The sequence below is a fragment of the Copadichromis virginalis genome, linkage group LG3 (genome assembly GCF_057382275.1).
Source record: "Copadichromis virginalis isolate Kocher_CV1m ecotype Utaka linkage group LG3, C_Virginalis_male_GT1.1, whole genome shotgun sequence".
In the NCBI taxonomy this organism is placed as follows: Eukaryota; Metazoa; Chordata; class Actinopteri; order Cichliformes; family Cichlidae; genus Copadichromis; species Copadichromis virginalis.
In genome coordinates this window covers 7,915,262-7,930,736 of record NC_140620.1, presented here as the reverse complement: position 1 = coordinate 7,930,736, position 15,475 = coordinate 7,915,262, and the positions used below count along the sequence as shown (strand labels likewise).

The following is a 15,475-nucleotide window of genomic DNA, read 5'->3' as shown; positions in this document are numbered from 1 at the left end:
CCAACACCTGCAGGACACCAGCCCTCGAGGTCTGGAGTGCCATACGCCTGTGCTAAATGCTTCCCATTTTCAGGGGTTGTCCTTTTCTTTCTCCAGTTCACCAAGCAGCTGATAATGACAATGGCTCGCTAGACATTGTGATCCCTCAAGTTCATGATGATCAAGCGAGATTCCTACCGTTCACATTTACTCATTTGAGTTCAAAAGATGCAGACAGCTAATAGACGTGCATAAAATCACTCCAGAAAAAATGGTCAGCTGCAGATAGCCAATACATGTCCAGTCGTACAGTCGTAGTGTGGCATTTTAGAGAATGACATGACAGCAATATGAGTTACACACAATATGTTTATCACCCTGTTTGACACAGATGTGATGGTTCCAGTACCAGAGCCTCAACCCATCACACATTACCAACAGATGCTTCGATCAAACTTCCAGGACAAGTTTATGTGTGCACAAGAAGGGTGGGCAGAAGATAAACAGCGTCTGGCTGATATCTACACAGAACTATACATCACAGCTGGGTATGACATACATATCAACATACAGCATGAGGTCCGGCAGATTGAAAAGGCATGGAAGCCGGAAGAAACAGAGAAAGCCGTTAAACCCACAGACATATTCAAACATCCTTCTGGAGAATACAGACCCATTAAAACAGTGATGACCAATGGAATCGCAGGAATTGGAAAAACATTCCTTGTTCACAAGTTTGTGTTGGACTGGGCTGAACAAAGATCCAATCAAGATGTGCATCTGGTTTTCCCCTTCACCTTCCGTCAGCTGAATCCACTGAAGGGAAAAAAAATTCAGTTTGGCAGAGCTCATTCATGAATGTATCCCAGAAACTGTAGGCATCACAGAGGAGGCTCTTAATTACATCTTTAAAGATATTCAGTCATCGGGAATTACCAACTATGACAAAAGTAAATTCAAACTTCTGTTTGTGCTTGATGGGCTGGATGAGAGCCGCCTTCATCTCGACTTTCATTCTGAAGATATTCGCTCTGTCGATGTAACAAAGTCAACTAAAACAGATGTCTTGTTGAAAAAACTCATCAATGGAAAATTGCTACGGTCTGCTCGCATCTGGATAACCACACGGCCTGCAGCAGCCAATCAGATCCCTCGAGAGTTTATCAGCAGTACAACAGAGGTCAGAGGGTTCACTGACCCACAGAAAGATGAGTACTTCAGGAAGAGATTCAAAGGTAAGGAGCAAGCTGACAAAATCATCTCCCACATCAAGACAACAGGAAGCCTCCACATCATGTGCCATATCCCAGTCTTCTGCTGGATCAATGCTACAGTTCTAGAAGATGTGCTGAAAACAAGAGGAGGACAGCTGCCCAAGACCCTGACTGAGATGTACGCAGAGTTCCTGGTGTTTCAGATTGATCGGACAAAAGAAAAGTATGGCCCACAGAAAAGCATTGAATACATTAAGTCATTAGCAAAACTGGCCTTTCAGCAACTGGACAAGGGCAACCTGATCTTCTATGAAAAAGATCTGAGAGAGAGCAGCACTGATGTTAGTGAAGCCTCGGTATGCTCAGGAGTGTTCACAGAGATCTTCAAAGAAGAGCGAGGAAGGAAAGGGAAAGACGGGATGTTCAGCTTTGTCCATCTGAGTGTTCAGGAGTTTCTGGCTGCTCTTTATGTAAGGATGTCACTTAGTAACAGCAACATAAATGTCATGCCTTTACCACAACCATCACTGAAAAACCTTCGACTGCTTTTAAGGAAGACATCTTCAAAGAAGATCCACATGATTTCCATTGACAGGGCCTTGCAGAGTCCAAATGGACACCTGGACTTATTCCTTCGCTTCCTCCTGGGTCTATCACTGCAGACCAATCAGGATAAACTGCAGGACCTTCTAATGAAGAAAGACATTGGCACAAAGACCAATCAGAAAACAGTCCAATACATCAAGAAGAAGCTCAGTGAGAATCTGTCTCCGGACAGATGCATCAATCTGTTCCACTGTCTGAATGAGCTAAATGATTGTTCTCTGGTGGAGGAGATCCAACAGTCCCTGAGATCAGGAAGTCTCTCCACAGATAAACTGTCTCCTGCTCAGTGGTCAGCTCTGGTCTTCATCTTACTGTCATCAGAAAAAGATCTGGATGTGTTTGACCTGAAGAAATACTCTGCTTCAGAGGAGGCTCTTCTGAGGCTGTTGCCAGTTGTAAAAGCCTCCCACAGAGCTCTGTGAGTGCACGAATAACTGACACAGGGCTGTTATCAACTAGTAATTCTCAGTCAGCAGATCTTCATATAACTACATGCTAACATTAATTATGGCTTTAGATTTAGTATAAAGCTTACTTTAAGTTTAATATTTGAATTATAGCTGAGATTATCCTGTGAAAAAGCAACATAAAACCACTACTCAACTACCATCTTTTTTTTCCTCATGAAAACTTTAACTGAAATAACCTAACAGCGTTTTACACTGTCTATCATAGAATCTGTTTCACTGTGTGTCTTTATCTGTTCTCCAGGCTAAGTGGCTGCAATCTGTCGGAAAGAAGTTGTGGAGCTATGTTATCAGTCATCAGCTCACGGTCGACTAATCTAAGAGAACTGGACCTGAGTAACAATGACCTGTGGGATTCTGGAGTGAAGCTGCTGTCTGTGGGATTGGAGAGTCTACACTGTACACTGGAGGCTCTGAGGTTGGGGTTTGGCTTATCTTTAGTGGATGACCAGCAGATGATTTTCTTGATATGTAGCTTTATATACACATTAATTAACTACTTAAGCGGTATTTGATGATGCAGCCATAATAAGCCCTCTTTTATTTGGGTATTTAGATAAATGGCATATAAAATTCATAGCCACATTGATGTCAATCATTGGTTTGTGGTGCAGAATTATGAACCTTTGCGGTTTGCATTTTGGGCATGCCAACAAGGCACATTCATACAATGTATAGATGCAAGGTACAAATACAGATATCCACTAATTATTGCAAATATGTTAAATAATATTTTCATTTTACTACCAAAAAAGTAATGTGCCTTTATTGTCATTGACTTACAATTAAATCAGGAAATTTGCTCCACTATCAGGTGCATTTAAAAAGTCACAATCACACACATTCACACAAGATGACTAAAATATATGTATATAGAAGGGCGTAGATTTGGCATGGACAAAAGGGACATGTCCCCACCGATATCCAGACATTATTGAATTGTCCCCACCAATAATTTGATCTCTTCAAGTGAAGAAAAACAAACCCGATAGAGGGAAAAAAACCGATCTGTCAACGTCTCATTCACCCAGCGGTGCAGAAAGTTCTCTACTGGAGTCCTACGTCATGTGACAATTATGGCAAATGTGATTGGCTATGGCTTTCGGGGAGCTCTGTTTAGTTTTAGCAGCGGCAAGCCTGCGCTGTGAGGACCTGAAAGGAGGAGGATGGCAGCAAGAAGGAAGAACCTGGATATAAGAAAGTATTTTTCAAAGAAACCTGTCAGTCACTTAAAGCCAAGTTAACACATAAAATGTGTCCGTCATAATAACTTTACAGGCTATGCTAGGCTTTGGCCCACATCAGTCTCAATTTGTATGTAACCATGAATAACGTGTTTTGTAAACTGCACAACAGGCAGCACTATTAGTTCTCTCAGTCTCAGAGCAGCATTTCTAATTTTGATTGAAACTGTCAGAGAAAACGGCAGCTTTGAGCAGCCAGGATATTAGTTTACAGAGGCTGTTAGAATTATATGTCTAACGTTAAAATGTTGGTGACACAATAATTTCATCCTAATGGCACTGACATATTCATAGGGTTAATTTTTGAGACAAAATGTCATGAGGTAGTCATGATTTTGCAAATATTCCACCTTGTAGTGCAGTTTGCACAAATTGTTTTAAAAATGCACTCAGCCTACAAACATTACTGACGAGTCAAGATCTGCACAAAGTGACAGAAACACTGAAGCAGCTACACATTTTATTCTTATTGTCATGTATGTCCTATTTGTCACGTGACAGAAGAACCAACACAAAGCTCAGAGAGTAATGGTGACACAAGATCCCAGGTGGAATTGGAAGATGACTTGTTGGTTCATTGTTGTATTTGAAGCACATGTGTGACTGCATGTATGTGGAATGTCTCACTGTTATTTATCAGGTGACAGAGGCAGCTCTGCCATGTTGTAGCTCAGAGGTGAAGAGGCGAGGTCACAGGTGACTGACTGATGATTTGGTGCTATAGATTAACGAGAGGAGAAGGCATGTGTTTGGCTCCTTCACATAGTGTACATTGAGTTTTTGTGTGGGGGCACCAGTAGTCCATGTCTGTTGCTGTAACAGTAGTTCATGTTTAGAATAAACAATCCCAGCTCACTGAACTGATTGGGTCAATAATGTGCCTAAAATGTTGCATAATTTTGCTGACAGATCTTTCACTTTGTGGTAGAGATGGACCGATCCGATATTACGTATCGGTATCGGTCCGATACTGACCTAAATTACTGGATCGGATATCGGAGAAAAATAAAAAATGTAATCCGATCCATTAAATATCACGAAAGCACCTCACAAAACTTGCAACACGCCGTAACTCTCCTCAGAACGTTAGCACGTCGGAGCAGTATGCATCACGTGATAGAGCGGCTGTGGCATGCGGGACCTGTCGGTGGTCTGGATAGCATGTGGAGCTTCGCTAGCAACCCGGCATTTCATCTCCGACAAAGTTATCCCCGAGAGAAGTAAAGCAAGTGTGTAAGTCCATCTCTGAATGTTTGTAAAGTATTCCCACATTAAGCTTAACGAGCGACTGCCTCTCGCTCTCCGGCTGCTACTTCAATCATGAAACTGCTTAAATGATCAGCTGATCGGCTTTTCTGTCGCGAGTCCGTCTCTCTTGTTTGTTTTTGGCCCACTTTGCGCCAGAAAGAGCAAACCAGCGGCTGAACAACAGCAGCACGTTTAAGCTTGATAAGCTGTTGTTAGAATTTATTTATTATTACTTTCTACTCGAGGATCTTTTTCTACGTAGCTGACGCTGGTAACTGTGCAGGGGCGGATCTAGCAAAGTTTAGCCAGGGGGGCCGATAGGGCATGAACAGGGAAAAGGGGGCACAAAGACATACTTTTCTTTCTTATTCTCATTTAAAATGTCGAGCTTTTAATAAATAATTATCTGACACCCAAAGTTTTAATTTGATGTAAAATGAATAGAAGTCAATTACTGTATATAGTGACTATTAAGTCTAATATATATACCCTAGTAAGCTATAGTACTTTTTCCTTTGGGAAGGTACCATCTGTGCAGTCTGCAATTTTGTTGAAGAAAGATGTTGAATCTATTTAATATTTCTTGAAAAATAATTGATTTCTGTGCATTTTTTTTCACACTGCATCAAATTAAGGTTGATTACGTCTATTAAGCATCATGAGGTGGCGCGTGAGGGGTGGTTCCCTATTTTTTATTTATTTATTTTTGTTGTTGCTGGGAGTTGGAACCCTATTAGTTAGGTTGCTTAATATTTACGCTAAGTACGCTTTAAAATACCAGAATAGGGAGGATGGTGTAGGTCTAAGTTTATTAGATTGATCAGTATTGCTGAACTATGAAATATCTTTTTTGTATACAGGTATAACAGAATAGCTTTAGTGTAGTTGTTGTTGTTTTAAACTTGAGTATGAACTTGCAGACTTGCAAAATGCAGCAAGATATTTTAAAAAACAGTTTTGTTTATTAAAAAACACAATATCGGATTCATATCGGTATCGGCAGATATCCAAATTTATGATATCGGTATCGGACATAAAAAAGTGGTATCGTGCCATCTCTACTTTGTGGTAATCTTAGATTAGTTTTATGTAGAAAAACCACCAGGTCATTCAGTGTTCCCTTAGTGCTAATGTATAAGAGATGTTGGTGTAACTGAAGTAATGTTGTTAAGTCCTTAAAGTCATATTCTGTTATTGTCATGACTGTATTTGAAGCTATTTTTATGTTTGTATGATACCAGATTTATATGGATTATGGCTTAAGTAAACTAAAGCCTAAAATACTTTAGTCAGTCACTTGTTTAATAGTAATTTAAAATTATATAATTCACATATAAAACTATTAATTGTAATTTTAAATGGTTTAAAAGCATGCAGAATAGCATATGTAGGCAAGTATATTTCTTTCTTTTAATCAAGAAGCAAAGACAAAAAGGAAAAAAATAAGAAATAGGGCATGGTTTGGTGGTTGAATCATCCGTCCCCACTAGGGCTGGGCGATATGACCCAAAATTCATATCTCGATTTTTTTTTTTTTTTTTTTTTTTAGCTGGATGGCGATATAAGATATATATCTCGATTTTTTTTTTTTTTTTTTTTTTTTTTTTTTTTTAAAGCCATAAGTTAAGAACAAAAAGAGTTCTTAGTCACACTGTGTCCCAGATGTCACACGGGCACTTTTATTTACATACAGCGTAGATGTACATGAAGAAATTACTCAAAAATAAATTATCAGCATTTATTAAACAATCATGGTCCATAAATAAAAGAAAACAATGTTGTTTTTGTGCATGACAAAAAGCTCACAATTGGGCAGTCAAAATGTAAACTAATAAACGCTGAGCATAATAACAAAGAGACAGATTTCACAGCTGCACCACGTCTCTGAACAGGTGCCATTTGTGGTCCTTATACACATACAGTACGGTAATATTACGTTGAAGCACAGTACGTATCACTCCACGAGGCTCCTCCCCGGTAGCCGTAATCCTCCGACAATCCATCAAGCGGTGCAGCTCCGTAGCTTAGCAAAGTCATATTAAAACATTTTTTGACAGATTGCTGAGCGCTGTGTACCACATAAAATCGGTTCGCGGTCAGTAAGCGCAACCAGAATTCATACATAAGGCTCACTGTCGAGTTTTGAGAAAATGAAAGGATTTTAGGCCGTGCAGCCCCTCCGGGCTGCATGTCGTTAGCGCGGTTAGCTCGCTAACACGTTGACGCCGTCCAGCCCCACGCACGGGGCGATCCGCGGTAACTCGCTAACGGAGATTTTCCGCTTTCATCTTGTCATTGCCTGCAGGTGAAGCTATGGGGGAGGGGGAGTTGTGTTCAGTGAAGGAGAGGCGAGGCCGAGTAACGTTGCGTAGAGACAAAACTGGACGAAAGAGAGGCAAACCTGTGGCTCCACAAGTATAATTATAACGTAACATAGACTATATTGATATAAACGATATTGTCACATCTTATATCTCGTATGAAAATATATCGATATTTTTAAAAAAAACTCGATATATCGCCCAGCCCTAGTCCCCACCAATGCCAAAACCAAATCTACGCCCTTGTGTATATATAACTAACCATATAAAATGAGAACCTGTTAAACAGAATTGTATAAAGTGCACTGTAATGTCAAGGTTGTCAAAAAGGACTTAGTGGGTCAGTGACTGTTGATAGCAACAGGAAGTGTTTACGGCCAAAGTGTGAGGAGCCTTTTATGATATGCCTGGCTCTGGTGAGAATAGAATAGAATAGAAAACTTTATTTGTTAATTTCTTCAAATGTACTTGCCATACAAAGGAATTGAAATTACGTTTCACACTGTCCCATGCGTAGACATTGACAACAATAAAGTGCAGATGCACAACAAAAACAGCCCTAACAATAAGGTAATATTAAATAGGTAACAGGATAGACAAAAAATAAATAAAATAAAGTGTTCCAACAGTGTTCCCTGGAAAATAGTATACTAGTCTACTTGAGGTAGTCCCAGGTTGTGGTTGATAGGGGTATTTTGTTTTAATGCAGCATAAGACTATAGCAGCAGTAATAGTAATATAATAATATAAATAGTGCTAAAAGAAATACTAAAAATATATAGCAGCAGGTGTGTGCAATTGCAATGCAGAGGTAGTTGCTTCCAGTCAGGAATGTTTTCCAGTTCTTGGTTCAGAGAGTGTTTCCTTGTTGGAGAGTGTGCGTGAATGGGGGGTGGGGGTGGGAGGGGTAGAGTCCAGTCTGTCTTCCTATACTTCTGCCAATCTGGTGATTCTGCTGGCTGGGAGCTGGGAGGGAAGAGAGTTCAGCAGTCTCACAGCCTGGTGGATGAAGCTGTTGGTGAGCCTGGTAGTGCGGGAGCGGAGACTTCTGTATCTCTTTCCAGAGGGCAGGAGGCTGAACAGACAGTGCGCAGGGTGGGTTGCATCGTTGACAATTGTGATGGCTTTGCGGGTGAGGCGAGTGGTGTAAATGTCTTGCAGGGAGGGGAGTGGTACACCAACTATCCTCTCAGCTGTTCTCACAATGCGTTGTAGAGCTTTCCTGTTATAGTCAGTGCAGCTACCGCCCCACACAGTGATGCAGCTGGAGAGGATACTTTCAATAGTTCCTCTGTAGAATGTGGTCAGGATGGGTGGTGAAGCACTTGCCTGCTTGAGTTTGCGCAGGAAGTAGAGGCGCTGTTGTGCTTTCTTGGCCAGTGATGCTGTGTTGGTGGTCCAGGAGAGGTCCTCACTGATGTGCACCCCCAGGAACTTGGTGCTGCTCACCCTCTCCACCGCAGCGCCGTCGATGGTCAATGGGGGGTGACAGGTGTGGCCTCTCTGGAAGTTGACAATAATCTTCTTGGTCTTACTAACATTTAGCAGGAGGTTGTTGTCTCTGCACCACGTGGTCAGGAGCTCAACCTCCCTCCTGTAGTGGATCTCATCGCCCTCAGTGATGAGCCCCACTAGCGTTGTGTCGTCCGCAAACTTCACAAAGTGGTTGGAGCTGTAGGTTGGTGTGCAGTCATGTGTCATCAGGGTGAAGAGCAGAGGACTGAGCACACAGCCTTGTGGAGCCCCCGTGCTCAGGGTGATGCTGTTTGAGACCTTATTGCCCACACGCACCGCTTGAGGCCTCTGGCTGAGGAAATCCAGCAGCCAGTTGCAGAGGGAGGTGCTGTGAGGCCCAGTCTGTCCAGTTTACAGATGAGTTGTTGTGGTATTATGGTGTTGAATGCTGAGCTAAAGTCTATGAACAGCATTCTCACATATGAGTCTTTCTTGTCCAGATGAGTTAGGGCTGTGTGGAGGGCAGAGCAGATTGCATCCTCTGTAGATCGTTTCGCTCTGTATGCGAACTGGTATGGGTCCAGGGTGGGAGGTAGGGTGGATTTGATGTGTGACATGACTAGTCGTTCAAAGCACTTCATAATAATGGGTGTCAGTGCCACGGGGCGGTAGTCATTGAAACAGGCTGGGGATGGTTTCTTTGGCACAGGTATAATGGTGGCAGTCTTGAAGCATGATGGGACAGTGGCTTGCCTCAGGGAGGTGTTAAAGATGTCTGTGAAGACATTCTTCAGCTCCTCTGCGCAGTCTTTCAACACACTACCAGGGATGTTATCTGGACCCGCTGCTTTCCGGGCATTGATGGTGATGAGTGTCCTCTTCACGCTGGCAGCAGACGGGCACAGAGGCTGGTCGTGTGGAGGTGGTGGTGTTTTCTGTGGGCGTGTGTTGTTCTGTGCTTCAAATCGTGCAAAGAAGCTGTTCAGGTTGTTGAGCAGAGTGGTGTCGCTCTCACAGCTACGCGCTACAGGCTTGTAGTCTGTAATAGCCTGGATGCACTGCCATAGGCTTCTTGCGTCCTTGCTATCATTGAAGTGGGAGGTTATCTTGTGTGTGTAGTCCTGTTTCGCTTTCCTGATGCCACGGTACAGGTTGGCTCTCGCTGTTCTCAGGCCTATTTCATCCCGAGCTCTGAAGGCCTTGTCTCTGGCCTTCAGCAGCCTGTGGACATCTCCTGTTAGCCATGGCTTCCGGTTGGCTCGAGTTGTGATACTTTTCACTTGTGTTACATCATCAATGCATTTGGTGATGTATGAGCTCACCGTATCTGTGTACTCCTCGATGTCTATGATGTTACTGTAGGTGGCTGCTTCCTTGAATATGTCCCAATCAGTTGACCCAAAGCAGTCTTGAAGAGCAGAGGTGGCCTCCTGTGGCCACACTCTTACCTCTTTCATAACAGGTTTGATGACCTTCACTCTCTGTCTGTATGCTGACATTAGCATAACAGTGAGGTGATCAGAGGTGCCGATATGGGGGAGGGGGATGGCTTTGTATGCTCCATTTTCCTGTGTGTAGACCAAGTCCAATATGTTGTCTCCCCTTGTTGGAAAATGAACATGCTGATGAAACTTTGGGAGAGCAGTTTTAAGATCAGCATGATTAAAGTCTCCTGCGAGGATGATGAAACCGTCTGGGTGTGCTGTTTTTTGCTCACTGATGGCCTGATACAGTTCGTTCAGCGCCGCATTTCTATCGCTGTTGTTGCTAGATGGAGGTATATAAGTAGCGACCAACAAGATCGAACTTACCTCCCTGGGCAAATAGAAAGGGATCACGATCATGAACTCCGCCAGTGATGAGCAGTGTTTGCGTACTACAGTGGCATCATGACACCACTCGTCACGGATGTAAACACAGACCCCGCCACCTCGGGTCTTGCCTCCGTCTACGAGAGCCCTGTCGGTTCTGTAGCATGCTAACTGCTCCAGTTGTATGGCCAAGTCCGGAATGTTGTCATTAAGCCATGTCTCAGTGAAAACTAGCACACAACAGTCACTTACTTTGCGATTCACTGATCTCAGAAGTCGTATGTTGTCCATTTTATTGTCCAGAGATCGTACGTTGGCCAAGAGGATCGATGGTATAGCTGGGCGAGTTGGCTTAGCCTCAAGCCTGACTCGGACACCTCCACGCTTGCCCCGCTTCCTTGTCCTAGCACACCGCTTTCGACGCCTCCTTGCCCGGGGAGGGGTAGCAGGCGAGTCCGGTGGGTTGCTAGGCCAGCTAGCAGGCTGTCGCAGAGCAGAAGTCCTATCTCCCTTTGCATCCCTTAGCAGGTAGTGGGATGTGACAATATTCAGTGCTACTTATTTTTTCATTCAACTTTAGTGCCAAATCACAACAATAGTTGACTCAAGGCACTTCATATTGTAAGGTAAAGACTTAACATAATAGATTGAAGATAGGACAAAGACATGCTGTGGAAGAGAGCCAGAGATTAATGATACCGAAAGATTATACACATAGTACGCTGGACCTCAACATGGAAACCAAAACAAACAGAAAAACGGCTAAACTGGAGTACACACAAGCCATAGCACTAACACACATCACCATAAAAAAGGCATGATCACGGACTTTAGATAAACACATTTAAAGTGCTACAAAAAGCACAAATATGTCAGCTGAGTCACAACTAAACAAATGGCTAGCAACAGGGATGTCCTTGATCATTTAAAACTTTAAATCTTAGCTCAGTCTTAGTCCCTTCTCCTGTCCCTTTACACCTGAAACAAAGGGGAAAACTGTTTCTAGAGAGCAATGCTAATTTGTACGATGCTGGAAACATGCCGTTGCTACACTTTTCAACCCTGAAACAAATCACGCAAACAGTGAATCTACACTGTAATAGAAGCATGTTGTATTTACAGTGCTCTCAAATCCAGCTTCCTCAAGTATTATAGATCTGTGGGATTCAATACATCTTCTGGAGACAATGGTTCAGTAAAGAATCCATGTGCCATAGAGTGAATCAGTATCTCTGAAAAAATAAAAGCATATTTTTTTGGAACCAAGCTTAAAGATATATATCAAAATAAAATAAAATTATATACATAATTCTCTTTGCTTTATGTTTTACATCTTTGTGTTTGCCCTCAGGCTCTCGGGCTGTCTGATCACTCAGGATGGTTGTACTTCTCTGGTATTAGCTCTGAACTCCAACCCCTCCCATTTGAGAGAGCTAGACCTGAGCTACAATCATCCAGGTGACTCAGGCATGAAGCTGCTGTCTAGCTTACTAGATGATCCACGCTGGAGACTGAACACTCTTAGGTATGATAGTTTCAGTATTTATTAATGCTGGTCATCAATTAATCACATTGTTACATGTACTATTATATTAGTTTATTACATGTTTATTTTAAAAGTGCTGCTGTATGAGAAGTGTAATATTCAGTTTTAAAGCTTTTAAACAAATAGCGTGCTTTTTAACAGCAGTATTCTCTTAACACAGTAGCAGTTACAATATTTGTTGTGGGTAAATCTCACCTGAAACATTAATCTGATCATCAATCAATCCGACTTCAGGGAGGAGTATTTATCTGACAAAAATGCTCTAATCTAAACCATCACCAACAAAATAGCAATTCACCTCGTTTGTTAGATGGGTCACATGTTCCCCTGGTTCTTTGTACTTTCCTCACCTCGCCCTGTGGACATTCCTCTCTGCTGTCTCAGAAGATCAGCCCTCCTTTCCAGTGAGATCACCTGAAAAATTCCTGCGTTTTCTTCTGCCAACTCAAACAGCCCCCCTGCCCTCTGAACCACTTGACTCTGAGCCTGTTTGAAATAAAAAGCTGTGAATCTTTTTTCCAATCTCCTGCACTTCAGTCCAGTTTCTTGGTGAACCGGGAAACCTCAGCCTCCCCCTTCATCATTCCAATTTTTCATTTACTCCGTGCTGTTCTGGTGTCAGTGGAACTACCTGTTAAAGTGTAACATCGGCGTGCTAACACAAGCTCCGGACAGAAAGAAAGCTCCCATAGAGCAGAGGCCAGGAGCTCATTGATCTTGATTTTCCATGATGTTAGAGGATCAGAAACATGTATTGATATTCTGGATGTTTCATATATTTTCATACCACTAACTAGTTTCCATGTTCCTGTCTCAGCGTCTCTGTTGGATCCAGGGTTACCCATGGCTGTTGGTACCACACAGCAGAATTGCAATTTGAAAGTCTTTTAAATGAGTAGAAGCATTTTAAGGCCTTTCATGTCTTTCTTTTATGTCCATGTGTCTCTGTCTCTGCTTTAAAGATGAATTCAGATATGTTTCTTCTTCCAGGCTGGACCACGGTGGAGAGCAGAGGCTGAAACCTGGTCTGAGGAAGTGTGAGTGTGTGATTTATGAAAATAAGACATTACACTAGTTTAAATCACACTAAAGATTCTAGAGGATGAATCACTGTGAAGCTGTCTCCATCAGTCTGTGGAGAAGGCAGCAGATGAAGTCTTGTTGTTTCTTCTTCTCTCCATCAGATTCCTGTGATCTTAAACTGGACACAAACTCAGTGCACAGAAAACTTAAACTGTCCGACAACAACAGAAGAGTGACGGCAGTAACAGAGGAGCAGCCTTATCCTGATCACCCAGAGAGGTTTGAGTACTGGCTTCAGCTGCTGTGTACAAATGGTCTGACTGGTCGCTGTTACTGGGAGGTCGAGTGGAGCGGAGAGGTTCACGTTTCAGTGACTTACAGAGGAGTCGCGGGGAGAGGAGGCAGCAATGACGGCAGGTTTGGAGCAAACAGTCAGTCGTGGAGTTTGAGGTGCTCCGATGCTGATCGGTACTCTGTGTGTCACAATAACAGGAGAACAGACCTCTCCTCCTCCTCCTCCTCCTCTGTCTCTAACAGAGTAGCAGTGTATATGGACTGTCCTGCTGGCACTCTGTCCTTCTACAGAGTCTCCTCTGACACTCTGATCCACCTCCACACCTTCAACACCACATTCACTGAACCTCTTTATCCTGGGTTCTGGTTATTGTCATACGGTTCTTCAGTGTCTCTTTGCTCTCTGTAGCGGGGGAAGCCTCCACAGAACCGCTTCAGCTCAGGGTGGTACTCAAAAATCAGTAAACCTGATGGGTGTGGGTCATTTGACCCAGGACTCTGACTTTCTTTTGTTTTGGTGATTGTTATGTATAATGATTTTAGGTTCATTAGTTAGTCTTGAGGTGATTCTGAGTTCGTTGTTCCCTGTTTACTGCTTTGTGTGTTAGGCTCCCGTGATGTTTTGGTCTCTCCTGTGTTTCCAGTTTGTTGTGTCATCTGTTGTAAGAGCCAATTAAAGGCTGGTTTCTTGGTACTGGTAAAATGAGAAATATACATTTTTATTGTTAAATATATAATTTCCAAATACCGCTATGGTAAAAACATAAGATATGGAAATGTGAAGTTCTGATGTGCTTTTTGGTATATGGTAATTACATGTGGGGAGTCAGATAGGCATAAAGTCTCATTAAAGATCTTTGTTGAAAGGAAAGTTCCATGGTCTTGCTTGTGCTTCCAAAGCTTGTTGCTGGACTGAGTCCTGAAGGCGGTGAAACGGAGACGAAGTGCCGCTGTTACATCTGTGTCTCTCACTTCCTTGTTCCCTGGGTCCCAGTCATGCCTTCGTGTTTGGTCTCCCCTTTTTGCTTACATGTTCCCTCACTCCATGAAACACACGTGTATCAAGTATGTTCTCCCCAGCCCGTCATGTCCCTCTTAACGTGTCTCTCTGTGTCTCTCCTCTCCCATGACTGTTTCCAATCATTCACACTCACACTCACAGCCAATATAGAACCTAGACTGGATTCGAACCTTCTTGCTAAGAGGCAGCAGGGCTAAACTCCTGCATATTTTATTACATCATTTCAAAGATGTGGATTTTAGTGGTCTGCAGAGGTGGGAAGTAACAAAGTGCAAATACTTTCTTACTGTATTTAAGTAGAATTTTCAGGTACCTGAGTAATTCTTTCTCCCTTGTTTTAAGCACTTTAAGTGTACTTTCTACTTACATTTTCAAAACAGGCTCCTTACTTTTGCTTTAATACATTTGGGTTGTTTCATGTCACTGCGAGCCTCTAAACATCAAAAGGATCTGAGCCTAAACAGGAAAACCCGTTTGCTTATCAATCAGACGATGTCACATAAAATGATCCTGTTGCGTACAGACAAATCAGAACCAATCAGAACCAGCTAGCTCCACATGTCACATGCAGGAGGATAACTTGCAGTGATAATAATAATAATAATAAAGTGTAATAAGGTCTTTTTTTTCCTATTTGTAAAAGGAGAGAGTATAATTTTTGTTGTTGCTGTATGAAAACAATAAAGATGACTCTATTCTACTCTATTGTGGGCTAACGGTGAGCCAGAAACGAACGCTGGATCACTGGATTATATGTGAGATCAGATGTTCACTGCTCACCAGCGTGGAGGCTTTTCACCTGAAGGTCTCCTCCTCTTTCTTCATCAGCTTCTTCCTCTTCTTCTTGCTCAGGTTCTGCCGCTCCATGATCTTATCGTAGTTGAAGTGCTTGTGTTTGGCGTCGGCGCCGTCGTCCCCCATCAGCAGAGCGAAATCAGCCTGGAAACACATGCAGACGGGTTTATATGCCGACAGAATCTGATCCAGGACCAGCCTGGCTGTGACCACTCTGACCTTCTGTTTCTGCAGGTCTGTTTCAGAGCAGTCAGCTGATCCAGGTGTTGTGCATTGACATTGTTGTGAGGTATTAATAAAGGTCAGAGGTGAACAGCTAAGAGCTGACATCAGTGATGTTTGTCTCTGAACAGGAAGCTGAGGACACACTGGGTCTGATGGACGACCTTCATCCTTCACTCTGCTCCTCTTCTTCTTTGTTTCTCCTGAAGCTCCATTGTTTGAGGGATTT

The 15,475-nt window shown here is 42.7% G+C and overlaps 1 pseudogene across 1 annotated transcript; it reads left to right on the top strand.

The window, feature by feature from the left end:
• Nucleotides 1-372: 372 nt before the first annotated feature.
• LOC146712551 (NACHT, LRR and PYD domains-containing protein 3-like) lies at nt 373-14,071 on the top strand (annotated as a pseudogene). The gene is made up of 5 exons (XR_014919040.1): nt 373-2,217; nt 2,511-2,684; nt 11,697-11,870; nt 12,882-12,928; nt 13,076-14,071. The product of XR_014919040.1 is annotated as an NACHT, LRR and PYD domains-containing protein 3-like (transcript).
• Nucleotides 14,072-15,475: the final 1,404 nt, after the last annotated feature.